The sequence below is a fragment of the Crinia signifera genome, chromosome 19 (genome assembly GCF_055691185.1).
Source record: "Crinia signifera chromosome 19, ASM5569118v1, whole genome shotgun sequence".
In the NCBI taxonomy this organism is placed as follows: Eukaryota; Metazoa; Chordata; class Amphibia; order Anura; family Myobatrachidae; genus Crinia; species Crinia signifera.
The window spans coordinates 135,107,461-135,124,140 of NC_139226.1; positions in this window are offsets into that span (position 1 = coordinate 135,107,461).

Genomic DNA, 16,680 nt, shown 5'->3' on the forward strand with positions numbered 1-16,680 from the left:
AATGATGTTCGATCACTATTCGAAATTCATGGTGACTGTTCCGTCAGAGATCTAACAGCCAAAACTATAGCAGAAATATTTTTGAAGAACTTTATCCATCCATATGGGTTTCCTGAACAAATCCTTACTGATCAGGGGCCTGCCTTTGACTCGTTGTTTAAAGAACTTTGCAATACTTATGGGTGCAAAAAGCTGCGAACCACGCCATATCACCGACGAAGAAATGGACTATGTGAGAGGGCCAACCAGACTTTGTGGGAATGCTTCGTCCTTTCCCCCTGCCCAACAGCTGAATTGACCCTCCTTACTACCTGATCTTACTTACTTACAGTATGTTACTGTTGCCATCCTTGCTGGCGGGTCGCCAGAACGTACGCGCTGGCGACCCGCCAGCAGCCACGCCAGCAAGGAGACTGAGACGCGCGTGCGTCTCACACGCACGCGCGTCTCAGTCCCCATCGCTAGCGCGACGGAAACCCTGTCCGTCTCCGCCTCAGGGAGACGGACAGGGTTAGGGGGGGTTAGGGGGGGGTGCGGGCAGGCGGCGGGGACCCGGGGAACGGATGGAAGCGCCGTCGGAAGGGGACGCGCGCGCCTCTCGTGCGCGTGTGTCCCCTTCTCACCATCGCCATGGCGCTGGCGGGGGATGGCGGCTGGCGACGCCAGCGCCATCCCCTGCAAAGATGGGACCTGACCCATCTGTATATAACAATTTGGAACATGCTTCAACAGGGCATACCCATTATTACCTCCTTTTTGGAAGGATGGAAAAGTTACCATCTGATTTTGAACTCAATACCTTACCAGAGATTATAAACCATTCCCAAAGTGATTGGGTAGTTGAACACCAGCATAGGATCGATCTCGCCAAAGAGGTAATCAAAAAGAAAATGGAGGCTGTTCATCATCATCAGGAAAGAGACTATAATCAAAATGCCAATGCAGTGCAACTACAAATGGGAGATCGAGTTTTAAAAATAAATAATCAAAGGAGTAGTAAATTAGACCCTATTTGGGAAATCATACTCTATAAAGTTGTTCATTTATCTACTGTAGATACCATAGTATACGCGATAAAGAAAGTAGATGATGGCAACGTAAAAATCATACATCATAACCATCTTAAACTCTGTAAAGACAGGATGGAACAAGACTCCAAGGGATTAGATAATCCAAGGGTGGAGAATCCTTTGACCAATCTCAGATTATCCCTAGCATGATCCGATGGACCTGTTGCTCTTCATGGGTGGCTCAATCTCACCTAATCGAGTAAACATACAGTAGTAACACCACCCCTTCCAAGTGATGCTATTACAGAAGGAACAAACCAACCAGATGTATTTGATTTGTTCACCAGTGAACCTTGGAGCAAGAGCCGGGCAGACCCATTCGAAGTACAAGAGAGGTAATACCCCTCTGATTTAGGGAATGATAAAATTGTTTAAAGTAAAAGATAGTTTATGATGAAAATGTAAATATTGTTGACTCAAAATACATGTAATGATTCTTAACGTTGGATATATATGTGTGTGTATATATATATATACACACTAATATATATATATATTTATATATATGTACATTTCTATATTAACTTCCATAATGTAAATAGTAAATTGAAGGAGGACATGCAAGATTCCAATTGGTAAGAATGTGATATCCTCATATAAAGAGCAAAGATGTAATGTATTAAAATGTATAGAATACAATATAATCAACTTTATTGGCCATATGTGCTTGCGCACACTAGGAATCTTTTGTGGATTTACAGTGCAGCATCAAGCAGGGATGGGGGTGGGGTGGGGGAGGCATTACATACATTACATTGAGACATTACATGTGGGGAACACATGCCTGCTGAGCAGCATAGTGACTAGGCAGCCATCAGTGGTGACACTGGTCGCTGCAGCAGCCAGGTAGGTAACAATATAAGCAGGGACAGTATAGTATTACACTGGTAAAACATACCCACTGAGCAGCACAGCACCTAGGCAGCCATCTGTGCCGTCACTGGTGGCTGCAGCAGCCAGGTAGGTAACAATATAAGCAGGGACAGTACAGTATCACACAGGGAACACATACCTGATGAGCTGCGTAGCACCCAGGCAGCCACCCATGGCACCATTAGTCACTTTAGCAGCCAGGTAAGTGACAATATAAGCAGGGACAGTATAAGGGCACACAGAGTACGTATACCTGCCAAGCTGCACAGCGCCTAGGCAGCCATCAGCGGCGCCACTGGTCGTTGCCGCAGCCAGGTAGGTTACAGTATGGGCAAGGACAGCACAGTTACAGCAGAGATAGTACAGTTATCATACAGGGGACATGGGGTTGCATGTAGCTGAGAAGCACAAATCCTAGGCAGCCATTTGCGGTGCCAACTTTCTGTAGAAGAACCACCATAGGCGTGGTGGTGGTGGGAGGGGGAGAGAGTTACTGAGGCCTGTGGATAGTCAGTGAGGCCTGGGGCTGGAGTTGAGACCTCCATGCAGTGGTGCAAGTAGAATTTTTTTCTTGGTGGTACTAATAGCCTCCACCAAAAATGGGCGTGGCCATGTGTCATGAGGGGGCGTGGTCACACAAAGCTAGAGGAGTGACTAAATGACAATAGTGGCTTGGCATCAGGAGACAAGGAATGAGAAACAGGGAATGTCAGGGGGTGGGTTGGCTCTTGCTTGGGGGAGTGACGGGCAGCTTGTGCTTACAATAGTGGAGCCTGCTCTTCATGCTGTCATAGCTGCTGATGCCTGTCAGTGTGACAGGCTAAATCAACAGTAGCCGATAGCTGCATACAGCACCACTCATAACGCTTGGTGGGTGGGCTGCGGATGCATTATATTTAAACTTAAAATAAAAATAGAATTGACAGTGGGTCAGGGGGTAAGTGGTACTGCGTACCTGCAACATATTTCTTACAGGTACTCCGTACCACCCCGTACCACCTTACTTGCAACACTGCCTCCATGGCTGATTCCACACCAATGCCCCCTATGGTCTAATCATACCTCCTCCCTTGGGTGTAGTGGGGGGGGTTGCCACAGCATAGAGGGATCCTGCATCTGCTTATGTTGCGGACAGTGGCTGGGGCCTGTGGGCATGATCTATCTCTGCTGTGGACGGTGCCACTTCCAGGTTCCGATGGGGGTCGCCGCTGCCTCTGGGGGTCATCATGCCGGGGACCACCTCTTGGGGTCATCATGCCGGGGACCGAGCCTGCAGCCAGGTCCTGAGCCTCTGGTGCCATCCCCTGGTCCTGAGCCTCTGGTGCCATCCCCAGGTCCAGAGCCTCTGGTGCCATACCCGGGGGCTGAGCTGTGCGCCGCTGGAGTCACAAAGGCAGCCAGGTCTAGTGCTGCGTCTTCCGTGCATCTCCTGCATGTGGGTTGTTGTCATGCTGGGGGCTGAGCTGTGCACCCATACTGGCTGGGGGGGGGGGCACCATGCCACCAACACCTGTCCTCCCTGTTCCTTCCCCCCTCCATCCATTCACAGGGTGCCCAATTCTCCGGGGGATGGGGATGGAGACTCCATTGGATGGGAGCTTGCATGCATGCGACCGGAAGTATCAAGTAAAAAATATAATGGACCATAAACATATGATCATTCTTTGTAGAAGATACTTTAGGTTGTGTTTTGCCAGTATACCATCCCCATAGGTGACATTGAAGGTTATGCTGAATATATAGAAATGCCTTCACAGAAGGCAACTTGGAATTTCATGGAAAGCAGTACATTTATTATTAATATAATAGGCTGAAACTCCCACCAGAGGGAGTTGGACTATTCCAGTAAGAGACTCCCCATAGACTAAATACAAGGACTATCCCAATGTCCCTGTTTATAGTGTCCACCATGACTACTAGTTGTAATCATGTTGGACACCTTAATAAAGTTTTTCGGCTCGTGGGGAGAGCGGGCAACTGTGCTAAGCGCTTGAAGAAAGAGTTAAAACCAGCAGCCGTTAACGGCTGTGGCACAGTTCCCTGAGGAGATTGAGAAAAACCAGAGCTATGCAGCATAGCAGCAGTGGAGAGCATTCCCGTAGGGGAGAAAAGAGGCTTACTGGAGGTTGTGACAAATCCGGTGGAGTCTCCTGTGGTCCCGGTGTCCAGACGCTGATTGGTGAAGGCAGCACCGACTTCAGAAGGAGGGATCCGCTCCCGGTGGAGAAAGTTCGGAGGAGGCGGCAGCTGAGATGGAGTTTGGGTGGAGACCTAGAGAGGATGGGACAGCAAAGGGGAGTGGTGAGTGGTAAATCAGCTCCAAGGCAGCAGAGTTTAACCACAGGACAGCTGCCCCATACAGCCCATAACCATTGAAGTTAAGTCCCAGGCAATGTAAAACACCTAGCTACTGTATCCTAGAGCAGGCATTCCCAACCATGGTCCTCAAGGCACACTAACAGTGCAAGTTTTAGTGATATCCAGGCTTGAGCCCAGGTGACTTAATTAGTACCTGAGTGATTCTGATTAAACCATCTGTGCTGAAGCCTGGATATCACTAAAACCTGCACTGTTGGTGTGCCTTGAAGACCGTGGTTGAGAATGCCTGTCCTAGAGGGAGAGAGACTGATTAAAGCGGTTCTGTAATTTAACACTTCAGCCTTTACAGCGCACAGATCTGCAGCATTGCTTACATATATACAGAGCCTTATTTATTGGAGAGACACTACTAGTTGAACTGTGCCCCTTTACGCTAGATATCTAAAATCTGGCTGCCAACATACAGTATAGCCTACACTATAATTACAACTGCTGCAGATAACGGAGAGAGAAAAGGAGATTCATTTAATATGATACTGCTGCTATTTATTTAACCAGGGATACCAGTTATACAGTAAGTCTGTGCACTGTTAATTTATGTTGAGCCCTATAGCAGTTGTAGTGCTCCAGGAGGATTAGACACAGAGGATGTGTTGTTCGCACAGGACTCTCATTAATTTTTGGAGAATGACAGGTGGACCCTCTGATGAACAATGGGGATGAGTATGCTCCTTATTCTGTTTCTATAGAGGGTGTGCTACCATTGGACATATTGAATTGTGCACGGGTATTCATACACTGTACAACACACAATCCCATGCACCTTTATACTGGGGAACCAAGCCAAGAGATATAAACAGTACATAAAGTACCCCATAAATATTGGCAACTGAAAACTGTAAACAGCCAAATTGTAATCGTCTATAACCGTAATCGTTTTTTAAACACACCATTTATGTTGTTTTGTCTGTGTTTTTTATATATTTCGCTATCTTAAACCATGCTAATAAAAGCTAACTTTTATTCATGTGAGTCAATCTAGGTGCACCATGTTGTGACATACTTTTTCTTCCTTTTGCTCCAGGAGGATTACAGTTATTTTAGCAGGAGTCAACTCTGTGGCGTTTATAGTTATGAAAGCACCTACAGTACAAATCTTATGTTTCAGCTATAATAGCTGTCAGGAAGTTAATACCTTGTAGAGATTAATACAGAAGATAGAGTGAAGTTACCTGTATAATTAAGGTCATTTCAGTCAGCAGTTAACAGTTTATATAGTTATATAGTTATCCTAAGGAGAAACACTCTCATTCGCTTGATAAAGAATTATACACAACATTTCTAAAGTTAGAAAAACATTGCCTCTGTGATATTAAAAGTTCTTCAAAGAGTATACTTACATAAAAAGAAAGATAACACGCTATGTATACTGTATTGTCGTATTATTTTTTTTATATTAGTTTTAATCTATTTAGACTTGCTATAATTGTTTTCTAATCTGAGCACAATCTTTCATTTCCCAATTTTGTCCTGTTATTGGGATTGGTGATCCCATTAAATCAGCAGCTGGATTAGCGGATTTATACAATTGAATTCTGTCATTAGCGACTACAGTATTTGTTCCTTTTTTACAATTTTGTCTACTTTTCCATTTCTGCAATCATCTATACCCACATGCCTTCTCACTTATAATGGTTCATCTCTTCCAAAAGCACCTACTTATTTGCTGGCAACTAATTTGCTTTCTTACATCTCAGCTCCATTTTGCACTGAGAATTGTTGTCTAATTGTTACATGTACTCTGTTTTCACTTTACAGTAACTGTAATGTCCCCTTCTGTTTAAACTGTATTGTTCTAATGTTTGCCAAAATGTACAGTGTTATGGATATTGCTCTGTGGAGCTACATTATATAGGTTGGGATCTGCCGGATGACGTTGTTACCCAAATTAGGGTCAGGAGAATGGGAAAGAGAAGATAAGTGAGGATATGCAAGGGACTGTGTATTGGGGGATTTAATTGGATAGGAACAGTTTATGATGTTTATGTGGGCAGTCCCGGAATGTTATAAGCAGCCTGAAGAGGTGACATTTCATGGAATGCTTGAAGATTTGTAGACTAGAGGAGAGTCGTATTTTGCATGGGAGGGGATTCCACAGTGTGTGCAGCTGGAATAAATTCCTGCAATCTTGAATGGGAGCTAATAATCAGTGTGGATGAGAGACATAGTTCTTGATATGAGCGAAGTGGTCGGGTTTGGAGATATTTAGAGATAATCGAAGAGATGTATGTTGGTGTCGTTTATTTTATCATCAGATCAGAGTCAAGGTTGATATTTAATAGAGATAACAGATTGGTAACTACTAGTTATTGGTAAAAATGTAATATTTTTTTTAAATATTAATTTGGATGTACCAAGATCATTGCAGAAAGGCATTTAGGACTTTATTCTGGTCCACACGCAAAGCTGCACATTTTGCAGCTTTGCATGTGGATGAAACACTGCCCACTGCCCATATGAGCGGCCACCCCCCTCACTCACTGAGTTCCGCCTCACGGCTGTGAATGGATGTTAAGCATAAAAATCCATACGCAGCCTTGAGTGTGGGGTAGAAATCATTAGATGGTTGGTTAACATAGAATGATTTATACAGCACTGTAGACACCGGAGAGAAGTCTTACGTCTGTGAGCACCCTGTGCAGTAAGAGGGTGGGCAGCTGAAGTCAGCTGCCCTCCCCCCAAACCCAAGTCACTGGCGCATTCACATGGGAACGCCTGGCATTTTCAAGAGAACGTCCATTAAATGCTGGTCAATAGTAATGGGTAGCTGGAACTTCTTCAGAGTCTTGTTTTAATACTGGACTTTAATGTAAAATAGATTGTGCTCAATTATGGATTGAAATTGGATACAATATTTTATTTGGCTTGATCTAACTTTTGTAGAATGTCCAGCACTCCCCGCTCCCCAAAGGTGAACTGCCCAGGTGCCATCCCGAGGTGGGTATACCACCAATACAGTGCAGGAACAGATGGGCGTCACTCCGGGTCTCATGCAAACAGGTGATACTTTAATGTGTTAAAATGGACCGTTTTAACACATTAAAGTATCACCTGTTTGCATGAGACCCGGAGTGATGCCCACCTGTTCCTGGACTATATATATCAGATCAATTTCTTGGACAAAATTTTTTTGTCCTACAATTGTATAATATCTACATGACTTTAGTAGTCTGTGAGATGGCAGCCCAATTCTCTGAAGACTGACTTGGTCTATCAGGTGGGTGTTTTGTGAGGGAAGTGGAGGAGAGAATACAGGCACCTGGGAGCTTACCTCCAAAGTGAACTGGGATATATTGTATCTTATAATAACACTGAAGTGGTCAGAATAGAAGAAAGCATATATAATAGTTTTATTTATAAAAAAAGGAAATCTATACAATGCATTGAAAATTGACACAGGAAAAAAGCGGGGAATGGGGGCGACAATGGGGAACAATAGAGACAATAATTAAAAAATATTTTTTACAAAATAAAATCTAAAAAATGAAATGAAAAATAAAAACTACAATTTCATACACTAAAAAGTCTTGGATTTGTTGGAAAGTGTACTTAGCTCTCTTTGTAGTTTATATCCTGGCCCAATTAGGATGCCTTTAGAGAGCAACGTATACAGGAGCAGAACATTAGTCCAATGGCTCAATAGCCAAAAAGCGTTTGTGGAAGGGTCCCGATGCATTTCGTCCAACTGTGGACCTCTTCAAAGGGGAGCAGGGTAGTCTATATATATATATATATATATATATATATAATTTTAGAACAAAGAATGGGATATGCAAACCAATGGCGCAAAACAGGGTACTTAGAGTCTTTTTGTATTCGGGCTCCTCTCTCTGATGGGATGGCAGGATGATGTTCGTTCTCAGATGGGTGAGGATTGCCAAATCATGGTGTTAGCGTGTGAAAAAATAAAAATAAAGTACAAATTAGATAACTGTGTCTGTGTCCGTTATTATAAACGCTCAAATGCGTAGTGCTCTTAGTGAGAAGGTAAGTTGGTTCCCTCTGGGCGTACCGAAACTCACATGGGTTTAGTTAGTAATCCTCTCATAAAGGTTTATTTTTGTATCGTCCAGGAGGGGGTTCAACTTTTCAAAGTGTGTGCTTCTTTACGTGTGTGTGATTGGATCACAGATCTTCCATATGTTCTCGGTAAAGACAAAAAGAACAGTGGTGTCTGAGATCTGCAATCTCAGTGGATAAGAAGAAAAATACACATGTAGCAGTTTCTTTTACTAGAAGAACAGCGTACCCCTACTCGCGATATCTCAGGGGAGTTTTCAAACCTATAAAGGTTTCTTTTCACATGTGTTGTCCCACTTATGTGGTGTCATAGGTGACTGCAGTGTTCACCTGTGCATCCGTGGCTCCAGTGTCCCAAGTGTATGAAATATAAAAATTCCCAATATGAGGAGTTTATATAATTTAGTGTGGATTATATATAATTATACACCATTCAGATGGCGTACCTTACTCACCCCTTTTGGTAGGGGGCAGAAAGCCCGTAATGGTATCTTTTTCCCAATATATAGGATATTGATCACTGATGTTTTTGCATGGAGCCAGAAAGCCAGTTTGAAGTAAAAAATTCCATATAGTTTAATTAAAACAACACTTTACAATGGTCCCATGGGCAATTCATGTGGACACATGAACAACATACATCCAAAAAAAATCGGAAACCAAAAACCAAATTTTTTTTAAAATCAAGATCAAATCAAGATCTTGATAAAGGTCATTTAGACCGAAACGCGTTGATCCTGCCAGAGGAAAGTGAACAGCCACAACCTTGGATGTATGTATACTTGACATTTTAAAGTTTTGGATATTTTTTTCATTTAAAATTTTTTTTTTTGGTTTTTGGTTCTGATTTTTTTTCTTTCTTCCGATTCTTCATATATATATATATATATATATATATATATATATATATATATATATATATATATATATATATATATATATATATATAATATATATACACACATATATATATATATATATATATATATATATATATATATATATATATATATATATATATATATATATATATATATATATATATAGCATAGTCTGCTGTGAGCTTTAGACCAGATAGCATGCCTGGAGTCAAACATTTCTGGTGAGTATGCGTCCAACCCCTGCTGCTACAATCGTATATCACCCTCCTCCACAATCACAGTGGCAGCTGTGTGCAGAGAGGGGGGGCAGTAAGGGGGAAGCTTGCTCCCGTAACATGTGGAGAGGAGGAGGGCGGCAGCGGGAGCCCAAGCATCTGTGTCCTGTCCTTGCAGTGCCTGCTTTGCCGCTCCATCCTCTGGCTCACACAAGGGGCCACTGGGGGCCCCTTGTGGGGTCAGGCAGAGAGACATACAGTCCATGGGGGCAGAGTGGGGGACATACAGTGCAGGAGGGGCAGGCTTGGGGACATAGTGAATGGAGGCAGAGTGAAGGACACACTGTAAATGACAGTCATACAGTGAAGGAGGAGCAGGCTGGGGTACATGCAGTGAATGGGGGCAGATTGGGAGACACAGTAAAGGAGGGGCAGGCTTGGGGACATACAGTGAATGGAGGCAGTGATGGATATTCGGAGAAGGGGGGAAGGCTGGGAAACAAAGTTGGTGCAGAGTGGGGGACATGCAGTGAATGGGAGACATACAGTGAAGGAGGGGCAATCTTGGGGACATACATTGAATGGAGGCAGTGATGGATATTTGGAGAAGAGGGCAGGCTGGAGGACAGAGTGGGTGCATAGTGGGGGACATGCAGTGAATTGAGGCAGGCTGGGCAGAATACAGAGAAGGGGGGGCAGGCTGGGGAATATACAATGAAGGTTCAGGCTGGGGGATATAGAGTGAATGGGGGCAGAGTGGGGGACCATTCTGATGTGATTAATGGTTCAAAGAATTTCAGGCTGAATGGTCGGCCCCCCCACATTTTCACCTCAACAAATCTGGCCCTCATCGCAAAAAGTTTGGACACCCCTGCCATAGGGCACCCCAAAACTAGGAAAGGTGAGTGCCGATGTTTAGTGAACCGGCAGGGAGGTGAGAATAGGAACACGGCACTACAGGATCATGCAAGGAAACTTTTATTGTCCTCTAACATTTTCGGAGCACCATTTTCGGAGCACAGAGTCTAGTTGTCTGGAGGGAAAGACACACAGCAAGTGAAATGATACACTCATATTATGTAGGAGCAGCCTACACGCCTTCATTGCCCACTGCTCCAGGTGTATCTGGGAGACGCTATCAGCTATACCACTCGGTAACAATGCCGTCCGTGCAGTCGCTGGTCAATGACCAAAGCAAACTTGCACAGCTGACAATTACCATGGCAACACTGCAGCGTTGCGGTTCAGGTGAACGAATCAAGCTAATGTCAGCATCTCTAACATATAACAATACGAAAAAATACAGAAAACACTATACATACACATACACATTGATAAAATTTACAAGATATTAAAAAATGTCAGAGAGAAATATACAATAAATATTAACGCACATCAGATATTTATATAAAGCTTCATTACATGGATAGTGATTACATCAAAGAATTCCAAATAATGCATTTGTTTAAACCTTTAGGAGCTGCTGTATCCAGCCTATAAATCCAAGCAGTTTCTAAGCGTTGGAGATTTTTATTCCGATCACCGCCTTTAGGTGAGGGTGGCACATGATCAATTTTTTTATATTTTAAAGTACACATTTAATGATTTCTTGCTCTAAAATGGGCAGCTACAGGCCAATGAAGGCCATACGTTCTTTAAACTTTCTAGATGTCTTCCCGACCTTAGTGTAGTCCACAAGGACAGACGAACTGGGATTTACAGGTAAGTACATATCTAGTTTTATACTGTATCGAATTGTGAGGATCATAAAACACATTTTTAGCAGAGTGACCTGGTTTCTATGGGCAACACTGTACTGGAAGTATCATGCGTCGTAATTAGAGGAAACATTTCAGCCGGTTGTTTTGCCACCAACTTAAATACATTTTCCGTACATAATTTAAGCACTTTTTCTTTCATTTGGACTTGTTTGGAGACCGATTAGAAGTTCCCTTCTGAGACCATCCAGGAAGATCCTGGTAACCAATGAAGTCCTAAAAAGTGTCACTAAATATTTTGATGAGCAAAATTATTTCAATCATATGGTACAATCCCGGTCATACCTGTTGATAACGCAAATTGGCTGTGGTCTGCGATTTTAGTAAATTCCCCCAAAGTCTGACCATAGTACCCCTATATATCATTAGTAATCTAGCTTCCGTAGGCTTTGGATTTGTTACATACTATGTCTGACGTACCAGTGCTTCCATATATAGGCCCTTATTCTGGTTGGTGCGGCCAGAGCCGCACACGGGGCTCCGGCCGCACAAACCAATCCCCGCCCACGATACGGATCGCCACGGCCGTCCGTACACGGACGGCTGGCGATCCGCAAGAAAATGGTGGGGCGTACGCCTCCACCATGGTGGGAGCTGCCCCCTGCATTCGATGGTCGTCGACCATCGAAGGCAGGGCCGCACGCCCCACCAGGTCCCGCAAGCTGAGACCACACGGACAATCGTCCGTGTGATAGCTTGTATGGGGCCGGAGAACTGACATCCGGCGACGTCAGCTTTCCGCCCCCATCACTGGCGTCATACCCTCATTAGCATGCATACGCCCCGCGTTTGCATGGGAACGCCCATGAAACGCGGGGCGTATACATAGGGAAATGAGGGTATGAAGCCCCTCACGCCCCTATACGCCCCCTTTGCGGCGGACGAAATACGTCTGCGGCGAATGGGGCTGCACATGCGCAGATTGACCTCTGCGCATGTGCAGACTGAAAACATCGGCGGTACGGCCGCACGCGGGCCGTACCGCACGATGCAGAATAAGGGCCATAATTAGCAAGCTAGACTCAGTAGGCTGAGAGTGTGTTACATACTGAGTCTGACTGACCATAGTTCTGCGATATATCATTAGTAATCTAGGCTCAGTAGGCTGAGTCTGAGTTACTCTTGTACTAACATATATCATTAGTAATCTAGTAATAATGTATCCTTCATAAGAGGTCATAAACATGTTCTGCAAATACTGTATATAGTATGGATTGGGGACTATTCATTTAGGGTCGGAAACTGACTTTTGTTGAAAAATGTCAGTTTCCGCCTTTTTTTATTCAAATCCATGATTTGAGCTATTCATATTTTTTTTTTTTTTTTTTATATTTATTCTGACAGGTTGGAATTGTCCAACCTTAAACACCAGCAATCCATTTGTCGGAACGGGGCCAAATTTGACAGGTTTGTCTGATTGTAATCTTGGTTTACACAATACCTTTCTTTATCCTGTGATCCATTCTAGTATAATGTTCCTTTCAAAATATCCAGCCTATCAATTACTTTAATTTAAACGTGACAACTTCCTGTTTATCTATGTAAAATAATGTAATCCAGAAGTGATTATCTAGATCCCGGCTCAGGGATGAATATACTGCTGTGTAATATATTTATTTATAATTGCTTATAAAAGCATATTGCTTATGCTATGTATTTTAATTATATTGGTCTGTCTCCGAGTCTTGCTATTTATTACTTTTGTGTATTATAAGCCAATTTTATTCTCCATGAGGTCATTCAGTGTCAATCAATGAGGGTATTTAAATCCAGCCCTGGGCCTCTAACAGTCACCTTGAAAAAGCTGTCCCCTAAGAGACAGCAAAACGCGTTGGTGTATGATCTGGGACCTGATCCAACTTGTTGTATTTCACCTGCCTATTCATCTAGACCCTGCTATTGCCTCTTCCTCCCTTTGGAACACATTGCCACTCTTAAGCACAGACACACTTTAGAGAGGATCCCCCTCCATTTACAAGTCCTTCATTGGACTGGGATACCTCCAGTGGTTAATTTAACTTATTTACAAGCCTGGACGCAGTTTAGAGAGGATCCCCCCGCCAATACAAAGTCCATCATTGGATTGGGACACCTCCAGCGATCTCTTCGGCATTTCACAACACAGTGGTTTTGTGGATTCTAATTGGACTCCATCTTGGTACTTTGTTGGTCCAGAGCAGGTTATCCCACCATCATTGACTCAGGTCCCAGTATCTTTGTTTTCATATTACATTATTTTTATATCATTGTATTTTCACAATTTATATGTTATACACATATTAACCATGTTTGTTATTAATTAAATATATATACATTTTTATTGCTACAATTGTTCCAATCATTAAATCGAGCACTGCATCTCCCCTTTCTTTTTTGCTATTGACAGATTTTTAGCCCATTTCCGACAATCTCAATCCGACTATAAAAAAAGTCGGATTGATGATTTGAGACAGGGAGGATGGTGCCGAGTGAGCAGCAGAATCAGCAGCAGCCAAATCCAACATTCGGATTTTGCTCAAGTCCGACAGTTGGATTTGGCTGCACAATTGAATAGGTATTGTTGGATCCATTCCGACAAATGCATGTTAGAAAGATCTGACATTAATTCATTAGACCCCATAATTGTTTTTTTTTAATTTTAGTCAGTATTTAGTCAGTGAGTCTTAGTTTACATTTTATTCTCAAAATAAATCTGTCATCCGTGTTTCCCCTTAGTCAAAACAATTGTTGATAAAATAAACACTGGACTTTGCCAATAAATGTGCACAATTTATTTGTGTACATTTCATAGCATCAAAGTCAAAATTTCAGTTCTTGTAATGGATTTATTTCAGGTAAAGTCCACTGTGTTTTGTAGTTTGCATGTCATAATGAGATATCTTGGGGGAGGGGAGATGTGGATCATTAGTTCAACAGTGTCTAGGTCGACAGTTAATAATTTGACCACTCTCTACTGTACTTCTGTACACTTTTGACCATGTTGACATAATTTATTTATTTATGAACAGTTTCTTATATACTGTAGCACAGTGATACAACAAACAAGGTAGTTACAGGCAGCCCTGCCTGCAAGCTTACAATCTTTAGGGGAATAATCATTGATACACAAGGATATTTATTCTTTATTGCATTAAATCCACCAGATTACAAAGGTATGATACGGTGACCCAGCAGTTTGGCCATGGGTCAGGAGGATGAAAAAATTCAAAAACGAAGAGAGTGTATATGTTCGGATGTGATTTGAGTTTCAGGGAACGCTTGTAGGTTTGGAGACTGGAGGAAAGTCTTTTTGTACTTGGGAAGGCATTCCACAGAGTGGGTGCAGCTCTAAGAAAGTCCTGCAATTAAGAATGGTAGGAAGTAATAAGTGTGGATGAGAGAAGTAGATATTGGGAGGAGCGTAGAGGTAGGACTGGAAGATATGTTGAGATAAGAGAAGAGATGTATGTTGGTGTAGTTTTATTTATGGCTTTGTGTGTAAGTAAAATAATTTTTTTATTGAATACGGTTGAATACAGGTAACCAATGAAGTGACTGACAGAGTAGCTTTGTAGACGATGAATGTCTGGCTAGGAAGATTAGACTCGCAGCAGCATTCATGATGGACTGTAGTGGTGAGAGTCTGTATTGGGGAAGGCCAATAAGGAGACTATTGCAATAATCAATGCGTGGGATGATGAGAGCATGGATTAGAATGTTTGCAGTGTCTTGTGTAAGGTAAGGGTGAATTTTGACAGTTTTTCTTGGTACATGTGGCAAGATTTCCAGACATTAAACATGGGTAAAAAAGAACAGTTGAGAGTCAAGGATGATACCTAGGCAGCGAGCTTGAGTGGCAGGAGTGATTGTCATATCCAGGGCCGGATTAAAGCAGGGGCAAAAGGGGTCAGTACCCCTGGGCTCCCCTCCGGCTAGGGGCCCCATGTGGTTGGCATGTATTTAAAAAAACAACTATTTTTTAACTAAAGGTTTTGTGCATGGGAGCGGGGTAGTGCTGCAGCTTCACCTATATGCCGATGTGACAATGATTAATGGTGCTGAGCATTAGGTCCTGAAGCATACTGACTGCACAAGTTTGCAGTGCATTACTGGGAGTTGACTAAGTCCCATGACACTTTGCACAAGAGGGCAGAGGCTGAGAGGTGTGCTGAGCTCTGATTGGTGGAGCTCATTACATGCTTCTCAGGCCCATGGAGGACAGCAGCAGCAGCCTAGTCATGGGAGGGTTCTTAATCAGAGGCAGCACTGGGACTGTGAGGACTCCTACAGAGTAGGGTGCAGAGGGACAAACACAGGCTTTCATGTGGTATGTATGTATGTATGTATGCAGTGGCGCCGGAACGGGGGGGGCGAGGGGGCAGCTTGCCCCCCCCAAAATTACTGAGGCGCTAAACCAGCTGTGCGGGCGGGCGGCTGATTAATCTTGATCCAGCCCCCGCCTGTCCGCCTATGTAAGCCCCAGGAGAGAAGGGGTTAATGGCAGAGTGGGGACGGAGAGAGGGAGGCTGAGCGGCAGAGCGGGGACGTCAGCGTGACCCCCGCCGACCTCCAGCAGCGTGAAAAGACGCGGCGCCGGGGACTGCCGCAGCCAGGTGACAGAGGGAGCGCGGAGAGGTCTGTGACCCCCGCCAACCTCCAGCAGCGTGAGGAGACGCGGCGCCGGGGACTGCCGCAGCCAGGTGACAGAGGGAGCGCGGAGAGGTCTGTGACCCCCGCCGACCTCCAGCAGCGTGAGGAGACGCGGCGCCGGGGACTGCCGCAGCCAGGTGACAGAGGGAGCGCGGAGAGGTCTGTGACCCCCGCTGACCTCCCCGAGTATTAGCACCGCCGGCCACGCACTGAGAGGCGGCTAGGCTAGGCTGCCTTGTGTATAATGCCCACGCATATATGCCACTGCCTTGTGTATAATGCCCACGTGTATATGCCGCTGCCCTGTGTATAATGCCCATGCGTAAATGCCGCTGCCCTGTGTATAATGCCCATGCGTAAATGCCGCTGCCTTGTGTATAATGCCCACGTGTATATGCCGCTGCCCTGTGTATAATGCCCATGCGTAAATGCCGCTGCCCTGTGTATAATGCCCATGCGTAAATGCCGCTGCCTTGTGTATAATGCCCATGCATATATGCCGCTGCCCGGTGTATAATGCCCACGTATATATGCCGCTGCCCTGTGTATAATGCCCATGCGTAAATGCCGCTGCCCTGCCCTGTCTGTGACCCCCGCCGACCTCCAGCAGCGTGAGGAGACGCGGCGCCGGGGACTGCCGCAGCCAGGTGACAGAGGGAGCGCGGAGAGGTCTGTGACCCCCGCTGACCTCCCCGAGTATTAGCACCGCCGGCCACGCACTGAGAGGCGGCTAGGCTAGGCTGCCTTGTGTATAATGCCCACGCATATATGCCACTGCCTTGTGTATAATGCCCACGTGTATATGCCGCTGCCCTGTGTATAATGCCCATGCGTA